General features: G+C 38.4%; 1 protein-coding gene across 10 annotated transcripts in view; it reads left to right on the forward strand.

Annotated features, from left to right (window-relative positions):
• Nucleotides 1-21083, forward strand: part of TNR (tenascin R) — a 618967-nt gene that overhangs the window by 266058 nt on the left and 331826 nt on the right. The window contains exon 1 of one of the 10 annotated variants that reach the window (XM_078392395.1): nt 1569-12011. The exons of the other annotated variants lie outside the window; for them this stretch is intronic. The gene's annotated coding sequence lies outside the window, so the exon portion shown is untranslated. Of the gene's footprint in view, nt 1-1568; nt 12012-21083 lie in introns of those variants that run through there. 10 annotated transcript variants of the gene reach the window in all.

Here is a 21083-nt window from a genome sequence, read left to right on the forward strand (position 1 = left end):
CATCAGGCTAGGAACAAAAGAGGAATGAACAAGCTATCCACAGGGTGTGTTGAAAGCCTACCCTTTCATCTAGAGCAGAAATAAATCCTCCTGTCACCCTCACCATCATGGCAACTTCCCTCTTGACTGTCTCCAAGGAACAGCCTCCCAAAGTGAGGTAAAAACAGAGAAAGCCTGTCTTTCCTCACATGAATGCCCTGATTAATGAGCCATGTGGTTAAAGAAGTACAAAACCTTCCACACACCAAAAACACCCCAAAAATCTGATGGACCTAGTTCCTAATGACCACTGTCAGACCTTTAGAAACACAATCAAAATTCAAAAAGTCGTCCCACTGTTCCTCCTGCCCACTTTTGCTAGAAACAGACAAAACACTTCAACATTTTTATTAATGACCTGGATCAGGGGATACAGGGAATGCTAATCAAATTTGTGATGACACAAAATTGGGTGGAATAGCTAACATCCTGGAAGACAAAAACAAAAATTCAAAATGATCTGAATAGGCTGGAGCACTGGGCTGAAAAGAACAGAATGAAAATCAACAGAGATCACTGCAAAGTCCTGCATCTCGGGAAAAGAAACTAAACACACAGTTACAAGATGGGGGCAGTTACAAGGTGGGGGATACCTGGCTCAGCAATACTATGAGTGAGAAGGACCTTGGAGTTGTCATAGATCACAAACTGAGCGTAAGCCAACAGTGTGATGTGGCTACAAAAAAGGCAAGTGCTATTAGGCTGCATTAACCGAAGTATGCTTTCCAAATCCCGTGAGATGATAGTTCCCCTTTATTCAGCACTGATTAAGTCTCACCTTGAGTATTGCGTCTAGTTCTGCAAACCACACTTCCAAGAAAGATGCTGACAAACTGGAATAAGTTTAGAGGAGGGCAACAAGGATGATCAGGGGTCTGGAAACCAAGCCCTGTGAGGAAAGATGAAAGAACTGGACATATTTAGCCATCAGAAAAAAAGACTGAGGGGAAATATAATAGCATCTCTCAAATACTGTACTTGTCATAGAGAGGAGGGACAGGATCTGTTCTCAGCTATCTCAGAGTGCAGGACAATCAACAATGGGCTCAAGTTACAGGAAGCCAGATTTCAGTGGAATATCAGGAAAAACATCCTAACTGTTAGAGCAATACAATGATAGAGTCAATTGCTGATTGTTCCAACACTGGTGGCATTCAAAAGAAACTTAGGGAAACACCTGGCACCTTTGACACCTTTGACTTGGATTCCTGCATTGAGCAGGGGATTGGACCCATTGGCCTTATAGGCCCCTTTCAACTCTATGATTCAATGATTCTATGAAACACAAGCACAAAATGTTAACATGACAAATATTTCATCCAAGACCAGCCCAAAGGTTCCTTGAGTCTGAAACTCTGTTGATCCAGCAGCCCATCAGCTTCCTCTGAGAAGTCCACAGGCTGTACATGAGTGCAACATGAACCTCAGAAGCCAAACGCCTGCTTCTGCTTGCCAGAGGCAGATATAGAGAGCCTTGTGGTATTGATGGGAAGGTGCCGCCACCATAACTAGTAGCCACGGACAAACCATATCGTCCAGTAATTTTCCCAATCCCCTTTTAAAGCTGCTGGAGGTGACAGCCATCATTACAAAGTATACAAACTTTCATTGTTTCTGAACGTCTCACCATTCAGTTTCTCTACCCTCATTCTTAAAAAAAAGTTTAAAATGGTAACAGCTGTTTGTGTTCATACCGCTTGGGTTCAAACTGCCAACCCTTTGTACCTTCAAGAGTTCAAAATGCACACGGCTCTTCCTTCACACCAACTCTCACAATAGCCTTTGACGTAAGTTCAGCTGACGAAGAGTGACCAGCCCAAGGTCACCTGTAAAAGGTTTGTAGCTTAATAGAAGTTTCAACATGGATTTCTTTGATCTAAGTCACTCACCCTACTAGACTATAGTAGGTAGTACAAGCACACCATTAAATCCCCTTTTCATTCACCTCTCTGCCCTTCCCACTCTAGCAGTTTACACTTTCCCCATCATTTTAGCACTTTGGGGGTTTGTTCAAGGAAAGTACTTCATTTGTATTCTGCAGCCAAATAGAAATTTATTTTGCAGGCATTCGTGTTTTCTTTTTGTTTTATTTTTTTCCCAGCGCCATCTACCCTGACATTTATTTCACAGCCTGGATCCAAAGATACATCCCTTCTAAAAGCAAGAATCACAACATGCTGCTTTGCTGCAGCAGAAGGATACAAAGCATCAACAGACAGCTCCTCCTCAAAATAAAGATGGCTTGACCCCTTGCTCCTTTAGAAGGGCCATTTCCAGAAAGGCCTTGGTATACATTGCCTGCCCGTTCAAAGAACGAAACTTGCTAAATCTCTCCCAATTCTAGACAGGGCCTTTTGTACTCTTGACAGTTGAGTAGCCAGAGCAAAGGCTCTAGGCCTGGCTTCTTCCATCCTGCTGGGTGCACTGGTTTGCTATGCTTCTTTCAGTTAAAAAGGTATTGAGTTCTCTGCCAAAAAGCTTCATGCTCTTATTGGTTGCTAATTTCATATAACTTGGCTCAAACCAAGTTAGTCATTTTGCCTGTTATGAGCAAAAGAGAGAAGCAGGTAAAACCGAAGTACACATTTTTCCAGCCAGCAAAATGAACAAAGTAGCCAACTGGTGTCAAAGCAAAAGGCTTACAGAGTGAAAAGGGTGGCAAGTGGCACCGAAAGGAGTGCGGAGCTGAATGTTTGTTTATCTGTTCTTATACTAAAACATTTTAGGTCAGCTTTTAACAGTGAAACTCTCTCAGGGGAGTTCACAGAGTAAAATGACACCCAATAAACACACATTTAATTACTGAAAAGCAACATGGTAACATCTATCACAACATCTATTAAAATCTAATATAAAAATACAGCTCTAAAGCAAAAAGGAAGCAAAAATATTCATTTCCCAAGAGATGAAATTTTTCATAAAGCGATAATAATAATAATAATAATAATAATAATAATAATAATAATAATAATAATAATAATAATAATAATAATAATAATAATAATAATAATAATAATAATAATAAAAAACACAGACACCAGAAAGGCATTTCTCTATTGTTTATCCAATTGCCCTGAAGTCAAGTGAAAATTTGGTTTTTTAAGTTCATTAATTTTTAAAGCAGAAGGGAAGGTGTGACAATGACTAATTTGTGACAAACTCCCCAGCCATCTAGAGAACTTTGAAGCAGAGTCCCATATAATCTGGGTAATCCCTTTCCAAGCAATATGAGAGTTTGTAACTTTCATTTGATCCCTCTACTTGGGCTGGAGAAAGATTTACATAACTAACTAGGGTAGTTGTGGTTGAATCCTACTGTTTTCCTACAGGCGTGTAGTGCACACAGCACTGCACCTCAGGATACACTTCAGGAAGCTCTTTTCGGATCCTCATGTGCTCAGCGCTCTTCCTTTGCAGAAACACATGGAATCTTTTCCTTTATTTATTTGATTAAGGAGAAAAGTAAGCTGTGTCCTGTATTTGCTACATGGAAAACACAAAATCAATTTCAACTCACATGGTCTGAATGGGAGGCTGTGCGACATGATACCTTATTATTCATGTTCAGGCATTTGCATCTTGTGCATCTTGAGACAAGATGCATCAATCCTCCAGATTTAATTTTCAGATACCTAGGAGGATAAAATCTGAAGAATGGCAATGTAGCAGCCAGCTCATGTGGACAAAACATTTTAAGGGGCCGTCCCAAGCCTCTCCAGCAGGCAATACCAAGAGAACAACTCATCCAAGGGGTAGCACTGGAAAGTCTACACTTTATCTGAGAGGCAGGCAGTTGAAGGGCATGTGAACAAGATACATGTAAGAATTATGTCTCCAGGTATCTCTGATATTAGAGTTTGATGTTAATGTTCAGAGTTTTAACCCTTTCCTTAGGATATCCCAGGGAGCAATTAAATCAGGAGCAAAGGAACTTATGACCCTCCAAATGTTGCTGGACTGCACCTACCATCAGACCCCATCATTTGTTTTGCTGGCTAGGACTGGTGTGAGTTGCAAGGTAGCAGCATTTGGGAGGCACACATCACCCTGCTAAACGCACTGCTGAGAAACCAGAAGGAAGTGAGGCAAGCTACAGTATTCCCCACAAGGACCATCATATACAATACAAATTTATTCTGCATCCAAAGGCCCAATAGGGACCATCATAGCTTTGGATCCTATTAAAAAGCTTAAGTCTCTTCTGCCCCTCACTCCATTCCCATGCATCCAGGTTTGATATAGTGTCTGTGATGCAAACACAAACACATTAACCATAAAGGTAGTGCCCGCTTGCCATGCATGTGGTGCTGGGTGGAATTCATTCTGATTTTTTGAGTAGCAATTTTAGGATGCATTATTTTCCACCCAAATTACAGACATTTCAGAGATTATATAAAAAATATAAGGCTACAGCGGGAAAGCTGTGCATTGGAAAATCTCCCTGAAAAGGTAAAACTACGACAGCAAATTAAAAACATGCAATAGAGTTAGAACGGGCTTATAAGGCTTTTGAGTCCATTCCCGCCCTGATTGATGCAGAAATCCAAGTTAATCTGACAAATGGCTGTCTAGTTTTTTTCTTGAATTTACCTCCAGTGTAATTGGTTCCATTGTCGTACTGCTCTAATGGTTAGGATGTTTTTATTGACATTCAACCAAAATCTGGCTCCCAGTAACTTCAGCCCATTATCATGTGTCCTGCACTCTGGGATGATCAAGAGAGATCCTGCCCCTCCTCTGTATGATAACCTTTAAAGTATTTGAAAAGTGCTCTTCCATCTCCCCTAAGTTTTCTTTTCTCAAGGCTAAACATGCCCAGACCTTTCACTGGAAATACTGCATCAAGTGATGGGGCAACATAATTCTCTATACTGTCTCCACATTAAAACAGCAAAGTCTGTAGCATTTTTTACTTGGCAGAAGTATTCAGCAATATCTGGATACTTCTTGAAGATATATCTTGAAGATTCCATCAGGTGGAAGTTAAACTGATGTGGTCTCCAAAGGTTTATGCTGAATAAATCTTTTTTTTTTCTAATTTAACTGAAAAAAGTACAAAAACTACAAGTTTACAATTCCCTACATAAAGCAATTTAAGTTAAACAAAATTAAACAAAACACTTCTCCACCGTGTCCTGGCACAGGATTAAATAAAACTTTTAAATCTCCAAGATGCCACAAGATTTGATGTTGACTTCATTGCAGCAGACTAGAATGGCTGCTGCCCCCGGGAAACATTTCCATTCGATGTCTCTGGGAAGCATTTGGACAAAACCACTGAAACCTGCCCCTTATGGATTTCTACAAATTAAGCTGCAGAGAAGAAGGCTTGCCTACTCCCTCTCTACCACTTCCCTGGTCAACAGAAACCCTTTGTCATCAAAGTGCCTCATTCAAAGGATTAGCAGTGGGTGGTAAAATTTCCCGAAAGACAGCTTGTCAACACTATCAGTCTTTCCCTCCAGTGCATAGCAGGAGGAGGCTGTGTTTCAGGGGCATGTGGTCAGCTCACCCAAGATTAACTGGCTCATTCAATGACTCAGGTATGTTGAAGAATTCACAAGATTTCCTCAACATAAGAGCCAAAGTAGAACAGTAGGTTTTAAACTGAGATGTTTCCTTATGAGCTTTTTAGTATTCATCCTCAAACAGAACATGGGTGATGGGGCCAGACATCATCTTGCTCAGCTGTAACTCCTCTGCACCAGTGGTCCCCAACCTTGGGCCTCCAGATGTTCTTGGACTACAACTCCCAGAAGCCTACCCCACCACCTCTTCTGGCCATTATTTCTGGGAGTTGAAGTCCAAGAACATCTGGAGGCCCAAGATTGAGGATCACTGCTCTACACCATGTTTCCCCCATGTCTATTCCATTGTTTGTTTGTTTGTTTGTTTGTTTGTTTGTCTGTCCTTCCTTCCTTCCTTCCTTCCTTCCTTCCTTCCTTCCTTCCTTCCTTCCTTCCTTCCTTCCTTCCTTCCTTCCTTCCTTCCTTCCTTCCTTCCTTCCTTCCTGAAAATGGAAATACTTAAAGAAGAAACACACACACACACACACTTACTTTCAGCAAATTCATATTTTTTTTGAGACAACTGAATTGAACTGAGGACTGAACCAGAATATGCTCCAAAGATAAATTTTAAAATACCTCTTTTGAGATTTTTTTGAGAACTGGAAAAACATGGCTTTGTTCCAACAGGTCATTTTTAATGGGTGATCTTTTGCAACTCCACAAAGCATAAAGAACATTAATTAGTTCAGTGCTGAAAAACAGAAAGAGAGAGACAAGTGCTAAGAACTGATATTTTATCATTATCCTCAGAGTCACCTGGATCTGCCTGCATTATAATTAACACAAGCAAGACTTCAGACTCCAATTAGCAGGGTAATTTGTTCTCTGCCATACTTTCTATATAAAAAAATTGTGCACAGCAGTGTAGAGTTTCCTGCAGAATTGTAAACCTGATGAATTTGGAACCTAAAGTGATAATTATTTTTATAAATGCTAAATTAATATTTAAAACACAATGTTTTATCGAAATTCAGATTTCAATAGTGCAGATGGGAGAGTGACATCTGGCGCAAGTCATTTATTTAAACAATGGCTGAGAAAATGTGACTGCAGGGCCCTGACCCGGCTCGCTGAAAATGGCTCCTTCCTGGACCCCAAAGCAGTGGTAACTTTCAAAAGCAAACCAGTGTGGAGCCCCAGCCTATGACTGGGCCCAATAGCTGGTTTTTCATCAAAAGAAAAGAGACCACATTTTACTAGCAATAACATTGCACATAGTCTGCAACAAAATAAAGAATAAATATGAGAATGATGCATCTCAGCATGTACATATGTGTCTGGTTCTCTTTGCAAAGTGTGTGACATAGATATCATTATTTAGCCATGGGTTCTCCCCCAGTTGATCATAATTTAAATTATATGTGTTGCCCCACATATAATTGTTGTTCATATACCTATTGTTTAAACAGCAATAAGAAATCTCAGATTCTTTGTTTTTAAAGGGTGGTAAGTAATGTGTTGGACTGCAGATGCTGGACTACAACTTCCATCAACCTTAACCAGTACAGCCAATTACAATGGATCGTGAAAGCTGCAATTCAACAACATCAAAAGAGCCAAAGGTCCCCACCCTTCTTTTAGAACAATGCCAAAAATCAGGGGAGAACATGTTGGAAAAGTGACTTGTTCTTACGGAATTTGATCAGATTATTCTGAGGCCTCTATCTTGGAGGAAAAAAAGAAAGGGAAAATAAAAGCTAGCAATTTTTACATCTACACACCTACATATACAAAATAGATACCTACAGTATATTTGTCGCTAAAGACAGAGATGAGCACCCAGTATTAAAAAAAAAAAATCATATGAGTCAGTTTTGCAGGTGATACAGCCCTTTGTTTCATTCTTCATAAAGTTCATTTTACCTGCTGGCAATCTTTCAACCACCTATGAAAACCAAGTGGCTCAGGTCATTTCCTGCATTCTGAATTCGACCTTCTCATGCAGAAAAGTGTTTGCCCTGTTGTGAGAAACTGGTAAAATCCCTTATAATTAGGAGTGTATAGAACAGGAAAACAAAAACTACTGAAGCACAGGGCAAATGTGGAGGAGAAACAGTTTAAAATCCCAGCTTCCACCCAGCCCTTTCATTCTCACAAATTAGAATGCATATAAAAGAATAACTCTACAAGTACCTTGAATAGAAAAATCTTTACTTACAGTTGATTTTCAGTTACAATCAGAAGAGTAAAAGAGATAAGAAAGAAATTTCAGCCTTCAACCGTGTGGGAGGCTCAGTCTGCCATTGCAGCTGAACAGCAGGGGGGTGGAGCAGAATTTTATATGTGTGCTTTCAGTGAAGGTTAGGGAAGGAGGGTAAAAATAAAGAACTGGAAGTAAAGCAAACAAAAGGAAGAGAGGAGTGGTGGAAAAAGACCTTTGTTAATTTGTTAGCACCAAAAAAGAGGCTGCCACATATCTTATGAAAGCTTCCTCCCACTAATATCCAGTGTTAGTCACATGCAAAGTTATTCACATCCCTACATTCCATGGCTGTAGTATTTCTGTCAGTCTGCAATTAGGTCACTATCAAATGAATTTTAGTTCTGATAGGCAGGTATTAAATACAGATTTACACCTAAATGAAAAACACCAGAATCAACAGCCAATGAGTCTGTCTATCCCCACAGCCTGCCTCTGCTACAAATCTAAAAAAGGATCTTTTTTTACAAAACTAAAATTATATGCTATTTCCGTAAACAAATAAATACATTATGGTCTTATGTGAACAAAAACTTTATAATTTTAAAAATAATATTTGTGCAGCAAAAGTGAAAATTAAAGGATTTTATATACATATACAGTAAGACAGTGGAACCAATTACCTTGAGAGGTGGTGAGTGGAGGCATTCAAGAGAAAGTTAGATAACCACCTAGCAGATATCCTTTGGTCTGTATTCCTGCATTGAGCAGGGGGTTGGATTTGATGGCCTTCCACCTTCACTATTCTGATTCTATGATTCTACATGTTACAAAACAAATTCTATCCTTAACAATAGTAATGATGATGAACTAGAGAACAAGGATATAATTCAATCCACAGTTTCATTTTTCCCCCCATATATTACTTCTGTGATAGCAATATAGTGTTCTTCATAAAATCATAAAGTAATTGAGTTGGAAAGGGGCTGTCTGTCCATTGAGTCCAACCTCCAGTCAATGCAGGAATCCAAATCAAAGTACATCCGATACATGGTTGTAATTTTCTATTCAATCCCTTCAATTTTGGAGTGCTCATAATCTCTGGAGATAATTTGTTCCATTGTTCTACTACTATACCAATTTGTAAGCTTTTCTTCATATTCAACCAAAGTCTTGCTTCCTGTTAACTAGAGTCCATTATTATGTGTCCTGAACTCTGGGGTGATCAAGAACAGAAAATGCAGCCTAAAATAGCATTGACCTTTTTTGCAGGGACATTGCACTGTTGGCTCATATCCAGCTTTTAATCTACAATAATTCCAAGATCCATCTCCCATGTAGTATTACTGAGCCACATATCCCACCCCACTTGGTGCTGTGCGTTAGGTTTCTTTCTCCTAAGTGTAGAACTTCATACCTGTTTAATTTCAAAAGCTTTGCTAAAGTCAAGATATATCACATCTACAGCATTGCCATTATCTACCAGGGACGTTACCTGATGAAAAAATGGCAGAACTTGTTCTTGACAAATCCATGTTGGCTTCTGTTCATTACTACATTGTATTCAAGGTGCTTGCAGAGGGAACACTTTATAATATGCTGTAGATGAATTTTCTGTGGGGTTGATTAGTTTGTAGTCCCTTGGTTCCTCTTTTTTGCCCTTTTTGAAGATAGGGACAACGATACCTCTCCTTCAATCTTCTGCCACTTTGCCCATTCTCCATGATTTCAAGAAACTAATAGACAGTGGTTCTGAGAGTTCTTTAGCCAGCTCCTTTAATACTCTTGGATGCACATAGTTCATTGATCCCTGGGGATCTGAACAGGTTCAAAATAATAAGGTATTTTTAAACTATTTATTTATCTATCTCGAGTTGCAGTCCTGTCTCTTACATTTGTACTTCACATTTGCCTGTAGGGTCATAAACAGTCTTGTGGGGAAATAAAGTAAAAATTGAGCACTTCTGCCATTTCTTTGTCATCTGTTACCATTTTCCCAGTAGTTGAGCTGTTATTTTTTTCCTGTGTCCTCTGCTACACATGTGCCTGAATACTATCTCTCTCTCTCTCTCTCTCTCTCTCTCTCTCTTTTTCTTTTGCTCCTTTGCTCTTGTTGTTAACCTCTGCTCATTCTCAGCTTTTGCCTTCCTAATGTCATTCCCGTAATTCTTTTCTACCAGTCTGTACTCTTCGGGATAGAAATCCATCCATCCATCCATCCATCCATCCATCCATCCATCCATCCATCCATCCATCCATCCATCCATAAAATGTAGACACAATTCACTGTATAGCAGAGCCTGGAGAAGCTTTGCTCCTCCAGATATTTTCGATTACCTTTGGCCTTGCTGGCTTGCTTTTGAGAATCTCAGCACAAAACATCTGGAGTAACAAAGCCCCCCTTACCCTATAACATTTCTAGGGATACAAGACACAATGGAATACAGAGGTCTGTACTGTACTTTTTAATACAGAAGACAGCGTAGCTTGTCATGGTGTTAGTTTTTAAAAAATCTATACCATTGGAATTATACTGTTTTTTATAAACCAAATATCATCCCTTGCCTGTGGTCACTAAGGATTCATGGTATCTATTTCTTATTCAGGTTTTACTTCTTAATACAAGCAGTATGAAAAGACTGTTAAATGTTTACAGCATGTGAATTTTTACCTCATTCTCATCAATAAAGGTTTTGTAGGTCTCAAAGCAAGGGCACCATAAGATTGAGAGTGGTGGTTAAATTAGGGATGTAGACATTTATATGTGCAATGAACCAACCTTATGATGATGCTTAATCCCCAGACTAGCATCTTGTAGATCATGGTTTTCTAGGGAACACAAATACAGTTTTATGACATGACATCTTTATTTGGTCTTTTTCGATGCTGGAGGTCAAAAAGGAGGCAGCAATTTTTATTTGATTTTATTCTTATTGTAAGCAAAAGCCTGCTCAAATAGACTTTGCCACCATCAGTTCCTTTTTGTAGAAATTCTCATTTCAGAAAGAATTTCCATAACCTGCAGACTTTTTTTAAAAAAAAGTATATCCAAGGATTCATGGCAACATATGAAATTAGGCAACAAAAATGTACTTTTGTTTAATTTGAATCACTTCTTTACCCTGGATCCCAGGGTTCAGCTGTGTAACATGAGTACTTGATTCTTTTTTTTTATTCACACATTTATTCACACAGAAATGAAAACAAGACAAATAGAGACAAGAAAAAAAGAAAAGAAAAAAAGGAAAAAGAACTAACCCCTAAAATTAACCCCACCCCCCTTTGAAGTCCGAGACTCCAGCTTCGTTAGCCCCTCTGCTCCCCCAATTTCATTTCCCGTATGTGCTAAGTAGATACAGATACATCATAAACTTTGCCCTACACGCCTGTCTTCTTCTGGGCCCAAGAATATATTAGTTCCCAGCTTTGTTTTACATAGTCTCTTGGTTGTTCCCGTAGTGCTTCTGATAGAGTGTCCAGTTCTGCTATGTCCCATAACTTCTTTAATAGCTCTTCTATCGTTGGAACCTCTTCGGTTTTCCATTTTTGGGCCCAGAGTAGCTGCTGTGAGTATATATATAAGACAATGCTTCAATTTATTATCATTAATGCCTGATATGACATTCAATAATGCCATTTCAGGTTTTATATCTAATTTCTGCTGAGTAATTTCTTTTGCTACATCCCATACCTGTTTCCAGTAATTTTTGACCTTCTCGCATGTCCACCACATATGATAAGTTCCTGCATTCTTTTTACACTTCCAGCATATATTGCTGTTACCCTCTCATATTTTTGCTAATCTTACAGGTGTGTAATGCCATCAATAGAACATTTTAAGGATGTTTTCTCTAAGATTTGCTGGTTTAAGCATCTTATAGCTTTCTTTCCACATCTTAGTCCAATCATCAAGATCCACACTGTATCCAAAAAATTTTGCCCATTTTACCATTGTCTCTTTCACCCTCTCATCCTCTAAATGATATTCTACTAAGTATGTATACATTTTTATTATTCTTTCATCTGTATATATCCACAATCTATCCACTTGTTCTTTGCCCTCAAAGAAACCCACCATCCTATCTTTTTTGTATCTTGATTCTGATTTTACCATTGACCACCAATCAACAGCTATACCCATTTTTTCAAGCTCTTGTTTGTCCTTTATCTTCTGCTCATTAGTTTACAGGTTTATATTTGTTCGTGGTGGAGTTAAGCAGAAGGTCAACAAGTACATAGACGGGGGAACAGGAAGTAACTGAGTAAGTTCATCTAATGCCTCACAAGAATGCAAATAATAACTTGAATTCTTCTGTTTTTTAAAATCTATGCACAGAGTGCACAGAAAAATGACCCTGCAGCTGTGCATATCCTCTCTGAAACGCACCAAACCTATCTTTCCTTTTTGCTGTGAGAAGAAACAAAAATACTTTCTTGTTTTGCATATAAAGAGAAACAAGATTGCAATTAATATCCTAAACTGGGTATCACTGGCCCTGGTCGTAAGGGATTCTGAGAGCTGAATTCTAAAACATCCGAAGAGCTAAAATCTCTCCCTCTTCAAGAGCAAATCCTGGGATTGTCCTTGGCAGTTACCCAGTTGGCTCTTTGAGTAATTGCTTGAATGTTTGGCAATGGGAGCTTTCTGTATCTGAACAGGTTGCTGTTTAGTGCATGTGTATAATGGGAAACTAGTGTTAATATTTGAGGTATTTCAGATGATGGCTGGTATGATTCCATTTATTGTGGTAAATCAGTCAGATTTCGAAGAAATATCCATTTCAAACAACTCTGAAGGCAATCTGCCTCTCCTGGGAACTCACATGTTAACTTGCATTCTGGCATCTCAAAATAGAGCCTGCTAGTGCTGCGTCAAAGCAAGATAGTTGATTCCCTTAAGCCTATTAATTTTTTGTTGTTGTTAGTTGTGCTTTTCTCCTTATAATAATGAATACTTTTTAAAATTCCCAGTGATAGGTAATCTCATCCCATTTGTAATTAGCTGTGTTGCAGCAATTAGAAATCTCTTAAATTACTCTGGCATTTCTTGATAAGAAACGTTACTGAAATGATGTTTATCAGCAGACACATATCCTGCTTGCTTATGAATTTCAAATGGTCCCAACAGACATTCAGAGAGGCAGACGGGAGGCCAGGCAACCGAATACTCTTGGTGCTTACAGTAAACAAGTGCTACACTGCCATTTACATACATCTATGCAACCTGGTCAGTGATGGTTTTTATACTGGCTTCTGAGAAACTCCTAGACTTGGCTGGTTGCCAGTGACTGGAAATGTCGTTGCCTCCTTTCCCATTTTCTGCAAGGAGCGACTATGTCCACTGTCCTTATCTTTTATAACAGCCTTCTCCAGCCTGGCAGTTTCTAAACATCAAGTAGTCTAGTCGAGCCATCTGATCGGGAAAAGCTTCTTGGCCACTTGAAGACAGTGATGGGGTTCAAGCTCTGAGTGGGGAGTGGATCCATGCTATCTATATTCTAAGCCAAGCCCACAACCCACCCCGGTTTGTGGCACCTGGTGCTCACGTTTTAGCAATGACAGCATTGCCCAGGTGCCAGGGATCTGGGGTTATTTTGCATGCAACATGATTTTCAAAAGATGGAAGAACTGGCATGTGCACAGTCTCACACACCACCACCACCATCACCAGGTCAAGGGTACAATAAATATAAAGCAGAAGGATGGCTTTCTACATAGGCTCACAAATCCCCCTAGTTTCCTTATGGAACACTGTTTTGAAAATCCCAGACAGCATGGATGTGGACCTGAGCAAGAAACCTGAGAAGCTTCAGAAGAATGGGTATAGCGGTTTTTGTGGAAAGGGCATTTTCTGATTTGAGTAGAGGGAGAAAATAAAACACATAATATTAAATAGCATAACGATGAACTTTAATGAAACACACACACTAGAAGATCAGTTTAGGATAAATATTCTTTTAGCTGAAGAGCAACAGGAGGATGGATTTCCTGCCTAATTCTACATTGGACATATAACACACACATACACAGATACACATACTTCAATGGCGGGGGGAGAGAGAGAGACAGAACAAAAGCAACCACAAATATAGGGTGCAATCAGGATAAGAGAAGTATCATTTCACTGTGAGGGGAAGGATGAAACTGACTGAAAATATCTGAGAAGAAAATAAGAAAGAATTTTGAAGGGAAGGAAGTTGAGGTGTCACCTACTCTATCCCATAATTCAGCAAGGAAAATCTGAATGACTTCTTCTTTGCTTCAGAACAGCACACCAAGAGAGGAAAAAGTAAAAAGTCACATGATCCTGTGTGACATGGTATTCCCCTATTTGTAGCTGAAAAAATGGAAACAGATATTAGATACAAAAAGCAAAGCAAAGTGTGTTGTTTATATATTGCCCTATAGTGCTTAAAGCACTCTCTTTAAGGGGTGGCCATGGGGCTCTTGATTCAGTTTGAAGGCCCCTTTGGTGTTTCAGGGTGTATCTCAGTTTGGACTAAAACAACCCAGGGCTCAACTAATTTGATTTGTGCCTCCAATTCAAATGAATTTGTAAATTTGGACTGCTAATTTCCTATAGAATTGCACTAGTAACCCAAACAGTTATAACATTTTTGATTTTGTACTTATGTATATGAAATTTGTAGACACTACAGACCTTAAAGAGTGGCATCTACTTGCAAAATCTCTGGAGGCTAGCTTCCAGGTTTACTATGCACCATTACACACAAAGCAGCTCTTAAGAGTATGGACAGTCTGACGTGCATTCAGCTTTGTCCTTCACACTTTCCCAGCATCAGGGTCTTTTCCAGGGAGTCTTCTCTTCTCATGAGATGGCCAAAGTATTGCAGCCTCAGCTTCAGGTTCTGTTCTTCCAGTGAGCACTCAGGGTTGGTTTCCTTCAGAATGGATAGGTTTGTTCTCCTTGCAGTCCAGGGGACTCTCAAGAGTCTCCTCCAGCACCACAATTCAAAAGCATCAATTCTTAGGCAGTCAGTCTTCTTTATGGTCTAGCTACTTCTTCCTAGACAAGCAAAAAAGAAAACACTTGTATTACAGTCTGTGAAGAGTATCCTAGTCTCTGTTCTTATGCTATTCACCATTCCTTCCCAAAGCACAGCAATTTGAAAACACCTGGTAAAATGTGTCCAGGGATTAAAAAGTGGACCTGTAATTCATTTAAATGCATGCCTTCATGATTTAAAAAAGAAAAATCACTAGGATGTGATGGTTTCACAGCAGATTTCTATAAAACATGTGTAGAAGATGTTTCTTTTGAAACTCTTTCATTCAATACTGATTAGTGAAAAGGTACCAGAACTCTGGAAAGTAGCAAGAGTAATAGCTATTCCAGAACCAGAAAAAGATATCACACTCCCCTCCGCATAAAGACCAAGAAGCTTACAAAACCAGGACCAAAATTTCTCCTCTGGCACAGAGATTGATTAGTTTTATCACAAAGTATAGTTTTATGTCAGGCAGGCAAATGTCAGATGTGATTCATAGAGTATGATTCATAAATATAGGGGGAAGGAAAGTGCCAATACTTTCATTAGATGCTCTTAAAGCTTATGATTGCATTGAATGGCAGTATTCATTTATTAGTGAAGATGAATATGGGATAAAAAATCATTAAGATGTTAAGAAATCTGTATGAAGAGTCAAAGGCCCCAGTGATGATAAACAAAGTAGAATTAGATAGATTTGAATTATACAGAGGAGATCATGGAGATCATTTGTCTGTGATAATATTTGCTTTGGCTATTGAACCACTTGCAGTAAAGATTAGAGAAAACAATAACATTACTGGCATGACAACTAGCAACAGATAGCATAAAAGTAATGTATATGCTGAAGATATGCTTCTGTTTTTGGAAAACCAATTTAAAAGCATAGAGGTGCTAAGACAAATAGTGGAAATATTTAATCAGCACACAGGATTAAAAATTAATTATCAAAAATCTAAATTGTTATACATAAATATTCCTATAGTAGAAAATAAAATAATGTCAAATTTAGATTAATGTTACTGTAGTTTTAGATATTCGGAGATCTGGTTAACAAAAAACATAGATCAAGTAGTATACAGGAATTATAAGGTTATATTTGCAACTATAAAAGAAAATAATAAAGAAATGGGGAAAATGAAACATCATTATTAGGGAGAATAGTGACAATAAAAGCCTATATTTTACCATTTTTAAAATTTTGTTACAACCAGATATGAATGCAATAAAAATATGGCCCCCAAAAAACCCTGAAATAAATTATTGCAGGGAAAGGAAGAACAATAAAAGGAGGATTAGCAATATTGCATTTAATAAAATATTAGTCTTTCAAATAACTCAAGTAGTTAACTTTATAAAGAAAAAAGCAATCTTTGAATGAGTTAATATGGAAGAGGAAGGAAAAGCAAACCTAATTTGCTTACATTGATGTACATCTAAGTTGCCGAGAAATGGGATTCAATTACAGAACCCTTTTACCATAGGAGCAATGAAAATTTGGTGAAGGTATATGATAAGTCTTGCTCTCCCAATATCACCCTTGTTTAGAACACCCATAGATTAAATCTAAGGATAAGAATATTCAGTTTAAACTTTGGAAGGATATAGGAATTTATAGAATAAAAAATCTGTTTATACAAGGAAAACCAATTACAGTTATATAGTTACAAGAAAAAATTAGAGAAATAGCAACTAAATGGTTCCAATTATTTCAGATAAAAAATGTCACAACTCAATTTTATAAGAAGTCAAGACCTAATAGAGCATGAACAGAACTGGAAAATTACTGTATAGATAAATACAATAAAAAGAAAAAATTTCACTAATTTATGAATGGATTCTAGATAAAGAATATGGTAGCAGCACAGTACCAAAGATAGTATGGGAAACAAATGTAAGCATCAACATCCCAGAAAATATTTGGTGGGAAAACAGAACACCCAACCATACAAATCGATATCAGCAAACACTAAAGAAATGATGTTAGAATTAGTCCACAGGTGGCCCTTACATCCTATGAAACTACATAAAATTAGTAGAAAGATACTGGAATTGTGCTGGAGAAAGGGTGGGCAGAAGGGAACGTTAGAACACATGTGGTTTGTTCACTCAAAAGTAGAAGCATTCGGGTATGAGATAATTAACTGGCTAGAAAAAATAACAAATAAAAAAAATAGTTCAGGATAAAACTTTATTAGTCTCACTGTTTACCGAAAGAAATGAAAATTTATCAGATAAATACTGTATAAAGAATTGGTAGCAACTCTTAGAGGGGCGGCACAGAATGAAATTACCTGGTCCTAGAAAGATGCTCAGGACCTCACTTTGCAAAGAAACATGAATAAAGAATGAGCAGTGGTGCTGATGGAGAAACTAATCGGGTCAGATTAGACTGAGGGGAAATTAAACAAGATAACTTTATGAGGATATAGCACCCCCTGTAGAAATCCAATACTGAATGAAAAAATACAGTAAAAGTGGAGAATGGGTTGGACTGCTGGTAAGTTTAAGCAGCATCAGCTAGACATAAACATGAAATAACGAGTCATGGAAAAGACTATATGAAAAGAGAAACAGATACGTAATGTAAGCATTGTGTATATATGAAGATATAAGAGTTTATGAATAAGAAAAGTATTATTATTGTAGGACAATAGGTATTGTTCTGTTATGCTATTTTGAATGGATTGATAAAGATAAAAATATTTAGAAAGTTTAAAAAGAAGAGGAAAAATGTACACCCTCCGTCCTACCTAGTTGTTTATGTAAAAAAAAAAAAAAGCTTAAAAATTGCTATTTTCCTCCATTTCTCAGAGTTCCACATAAAAGTTTATTTAGGGTTCACTTGTGTACTGGAATTTTTAGAAGGAAGTTTGCTTTACCTCAGAAAGTGCCAGACTTGGACCGAAGAGGTTCTGTTATGTTCGAGATTAGGGGTTCTGTGTAAATCTGTACTTCATTTCTCTGATCATCACTTGAAGTAGGATGTACATTTCTCCAGTCTAAACCTAAAGGTAATTTGAGCAGTTTTGAAGTATGGGTATAATTAGCGGAAAGGCAATTTCATTTGAAGCAGAAACTGTGTGGAAACTTAACTGGGAATAAATTAAGTACAGAAAAACTGTGTATTTGGGATTACATTGAGTTGGGAAATTAACTGAAGAATCTGGAATAATTTAGATGGGAAATAAATTGTCTTGCCTTAAAACAGAAATAAACTCTAGCAATTATTTCCAAATATGCATCTTTCTTTTCATCCATCCCACTCTATCAATTAGCATGCCTCAGTTTTGAAAAACATATTTATTGCCTCTCCTTCCCTTGCCTCTGTATTTCATTTTTCTACAAATTCGCATGCTCATTTATTCTCAGGGCAATCTTTGAGAACTGCCTCTGGAATCTTTTAAATGCTGAGCAGTACCTCTGTCTACATACAGCCAATAGTCTGGTTGAAGGTCCACAGTCTAAACGTAAATCGTTACCCTTTCAAATCAATGTGTTTCTTATTCCCTTACTGACTGAAGGCTCATCCAGATGGAGCGTTTGTTCTTCCCTACATTTTACTACTTAGTACCAATTGGTGCTGAATGAATGCAAATCTTACTGCGGTTTCTGCAAACACTAAAATTCCTAAAACTCCCATTCTCTTCTCTTTAAGAAATTAGAATCTTTTAACGAAACAGTTCAAAAATATTTCAGAAAGAAATATTTGAAGAAATATGAAGAATATTTGAAGAAATATGAAGAAAAGTTTTTGAAGTGAACTTTGCTGTTTTTTCTTCCCAGAGTAGATTAGTAGTAACATTGAAAGCTTTTGTTCTGAGTCCTCTGTAGCAGAGATCCTCTGCCAATTCATTTCAGAAAATCAGCTGTCTTTCAAAAAACCCTTTTCCAAAAAATATTGGGGACATACTTTCAACATGAGCCCTTTGCTAGGTTTTGTTTGCTTGCTTGCTTGCTAGTGGATTGGTACTAACACTGAAAGCTTCTGACTCCAAAAGCTATTGCTGCCTCAATCTCTACCACCAGGACAAATTGAAACAAACAAATATCCCTACAGGTGGTAGTGTACAGGAAACCTAGGAAGCCACTGGTTTTGTCACCCTTTGTCACTGTTGTTACTGATATAAGTCCAGTTGTCATGTGAGCAGCATGAAAAATCCTGATATTATCGGCGTGCACTCAGGTACATATGAGGAAACCAATGCTCTGTCTGGATGAGCCCTGACTTAGTTGCTTTTAAAAGAAAACCCAAATGGTTTGTAAAACATATCATTTGAATATAGTCTATAAAAGCCACCAGGGATAAAAGGAAGTATGAAAAGCCAGAACTGAAAGCTGTCTGCTGGGGGAAAAAATCCCATCGTCTTATTGATTATTTTGCTTAGACAGAACAGCTTTTGTTTCTAGTCACGTTCTCCTTAAACCACCACATGGAAACAAATCACAGAATGGTGCAATATAGTTTAGAATGGTGCCATATAGGTAAAGATAATCTGGAAACTCATGTCATGCCTTCCTTTCTATGTAGCACTGTTAATATAGCAACTCCATTCTATATCTGTAGAGAATCAGGTTTTCAGAAACCCTGAACATGGAAATACTGTAAACACATTCATCTGAACAAACATAAAGGTCCCTCTGGAGACCATGGCAGTGAGCCCACAAAGTTCTGCCCTACTTCCAGGTGGAATGGGCCCAGGGCTCTTCACATCACCATTGCACATTTCATACTACATGCTTAACATGTGAATAACTGGGCTTATGAATTGCCTGTTACTGGAACTGTAGCAGTTATACAGGACAAAACTAATTTCTTTCTCTCTTGTTGCAAAGTATAAAAGAAATTGTCCAGTGAAGCTGCATTTGGAATTGAGAGGATGTCTTCCGTTACAGTCAATCTTATCTTTCCTTCCAGTGCAGATAGGAGCTGTGGAGGAGATGGGGTTGGGCTGAGAGCAACTGTCCAGATGTTGTTGAACTACAGCTCATCCAGTTCTAGGCAGCATAGCCATGGTGATGAATGGTGGGAGATGCAGCCCAGCATCATCTGAAGTCCAAGCATTGCCCATCCATGATTTTCAAGTGAGTAGATACCACTTGTGCCAAGTCTTCCTTGCAAGAGGGATTATATGGCCTACATTGCAAGAGGGAGAAACTTTGAACAAAGCACAGAACTGGTATCTATTGCATTCTCAGAACTACAGAACATACTTTGCCACCACACTCCTCTGGAAAGGAGTGTAGAAAGAACAAGATAAAAGAAAGAGGATCTGTTTTTCTTTTAATTTAAAAGCTTTCCAGAAATATGTGTAAATATATAATTTAGCTTGCATTCCCGCGCTTTGAATTGATGGCCTTATAGACATCTTCCAATGCCATTATTTTATTATTTCTCAGACAAGGAGGCAGGATGGGGGTTTGCCCTGTGTAGCCGTTGCATGGTCAGTTGCTGAAGGAGGCGGGGAAGGGCAGCCCGGGCTCGTGCCTGGCCTGGAGCACCGCTAGAGAAGGAGGACCCCTGTAACACCCAAGGGAGTGAATGGGCGAAACGGCTGGGGAGTGGGGGGAGGGAACACAGGATACCTATGGTGCCACGCAGAACACTTCGTATGAATGGGCACAACGAAATTTGGGTCCATCTCTAATTGCTATCTAGAAGTAGAAAACATCTCCCTCATCCTAATACAGGCAGTTACATGCAGTTTTTGTACCATGCAAAAATGCATGCAGAAGGTGCTCATCCTTATGACACTGCAAGATTACCACTTTCAATAAATGAACTAAGCATCTGGCTTCTGTTCTGTTAAGCAGCAGCATGACTCTCCAAACGCAGTCCCAGTGAGTCCAAAGGGACCTATACCCACATGACTGCGGTCTTTATGCAGTTTTCCTAACAAGGCAGATTGTTAGGTGAAGCCATGAAAAGCTTTCCTAGAAATTGTTAGAATTGAATAGAAATGATCCCCTGTCTGTTACTCATTCTGTTATTTTTGCCTTCCTATTACTTCCCATTAGAAAATAGCTGATAAGGAAAGAGCTTAGTATTCAAAACATCTGCTCAAAATGCTTCTATCATACCTTAAAATTAACTTTTAGGGTTAAAATGTTACTCTTTGAAGCCCAAGTGTTGTTTACCTATAGTTATATCACACCCTTACTGCTAGAAAAACTAATCTCTTACAAGTAGTTTGTTGCAACTCCTCCAGCTCTGAGTTAAACAGAAGTAATATAAGCATAAGCATGTGTACAGTCATGCAAAGGAAGGTCACAGAAGAAGGGAGTGCAGCAAAACACACAATCCAGCCTTATCTGAAGGCATTT

This window comes from Pogona vitticeps, chromosome 4, assembly GCF_051106095.1.
Source record: "Pogona vitticeps strain Pit_001003342236 chromosome 4, PviZW2.1, whole genome shotgun sequence".
NCBI classification, from domain to species: Eukaryota; Metazoa; Chordata; class Lepidosauria; order Squamata; family Agamidae; genus Pogona; species Pogona vitticeps.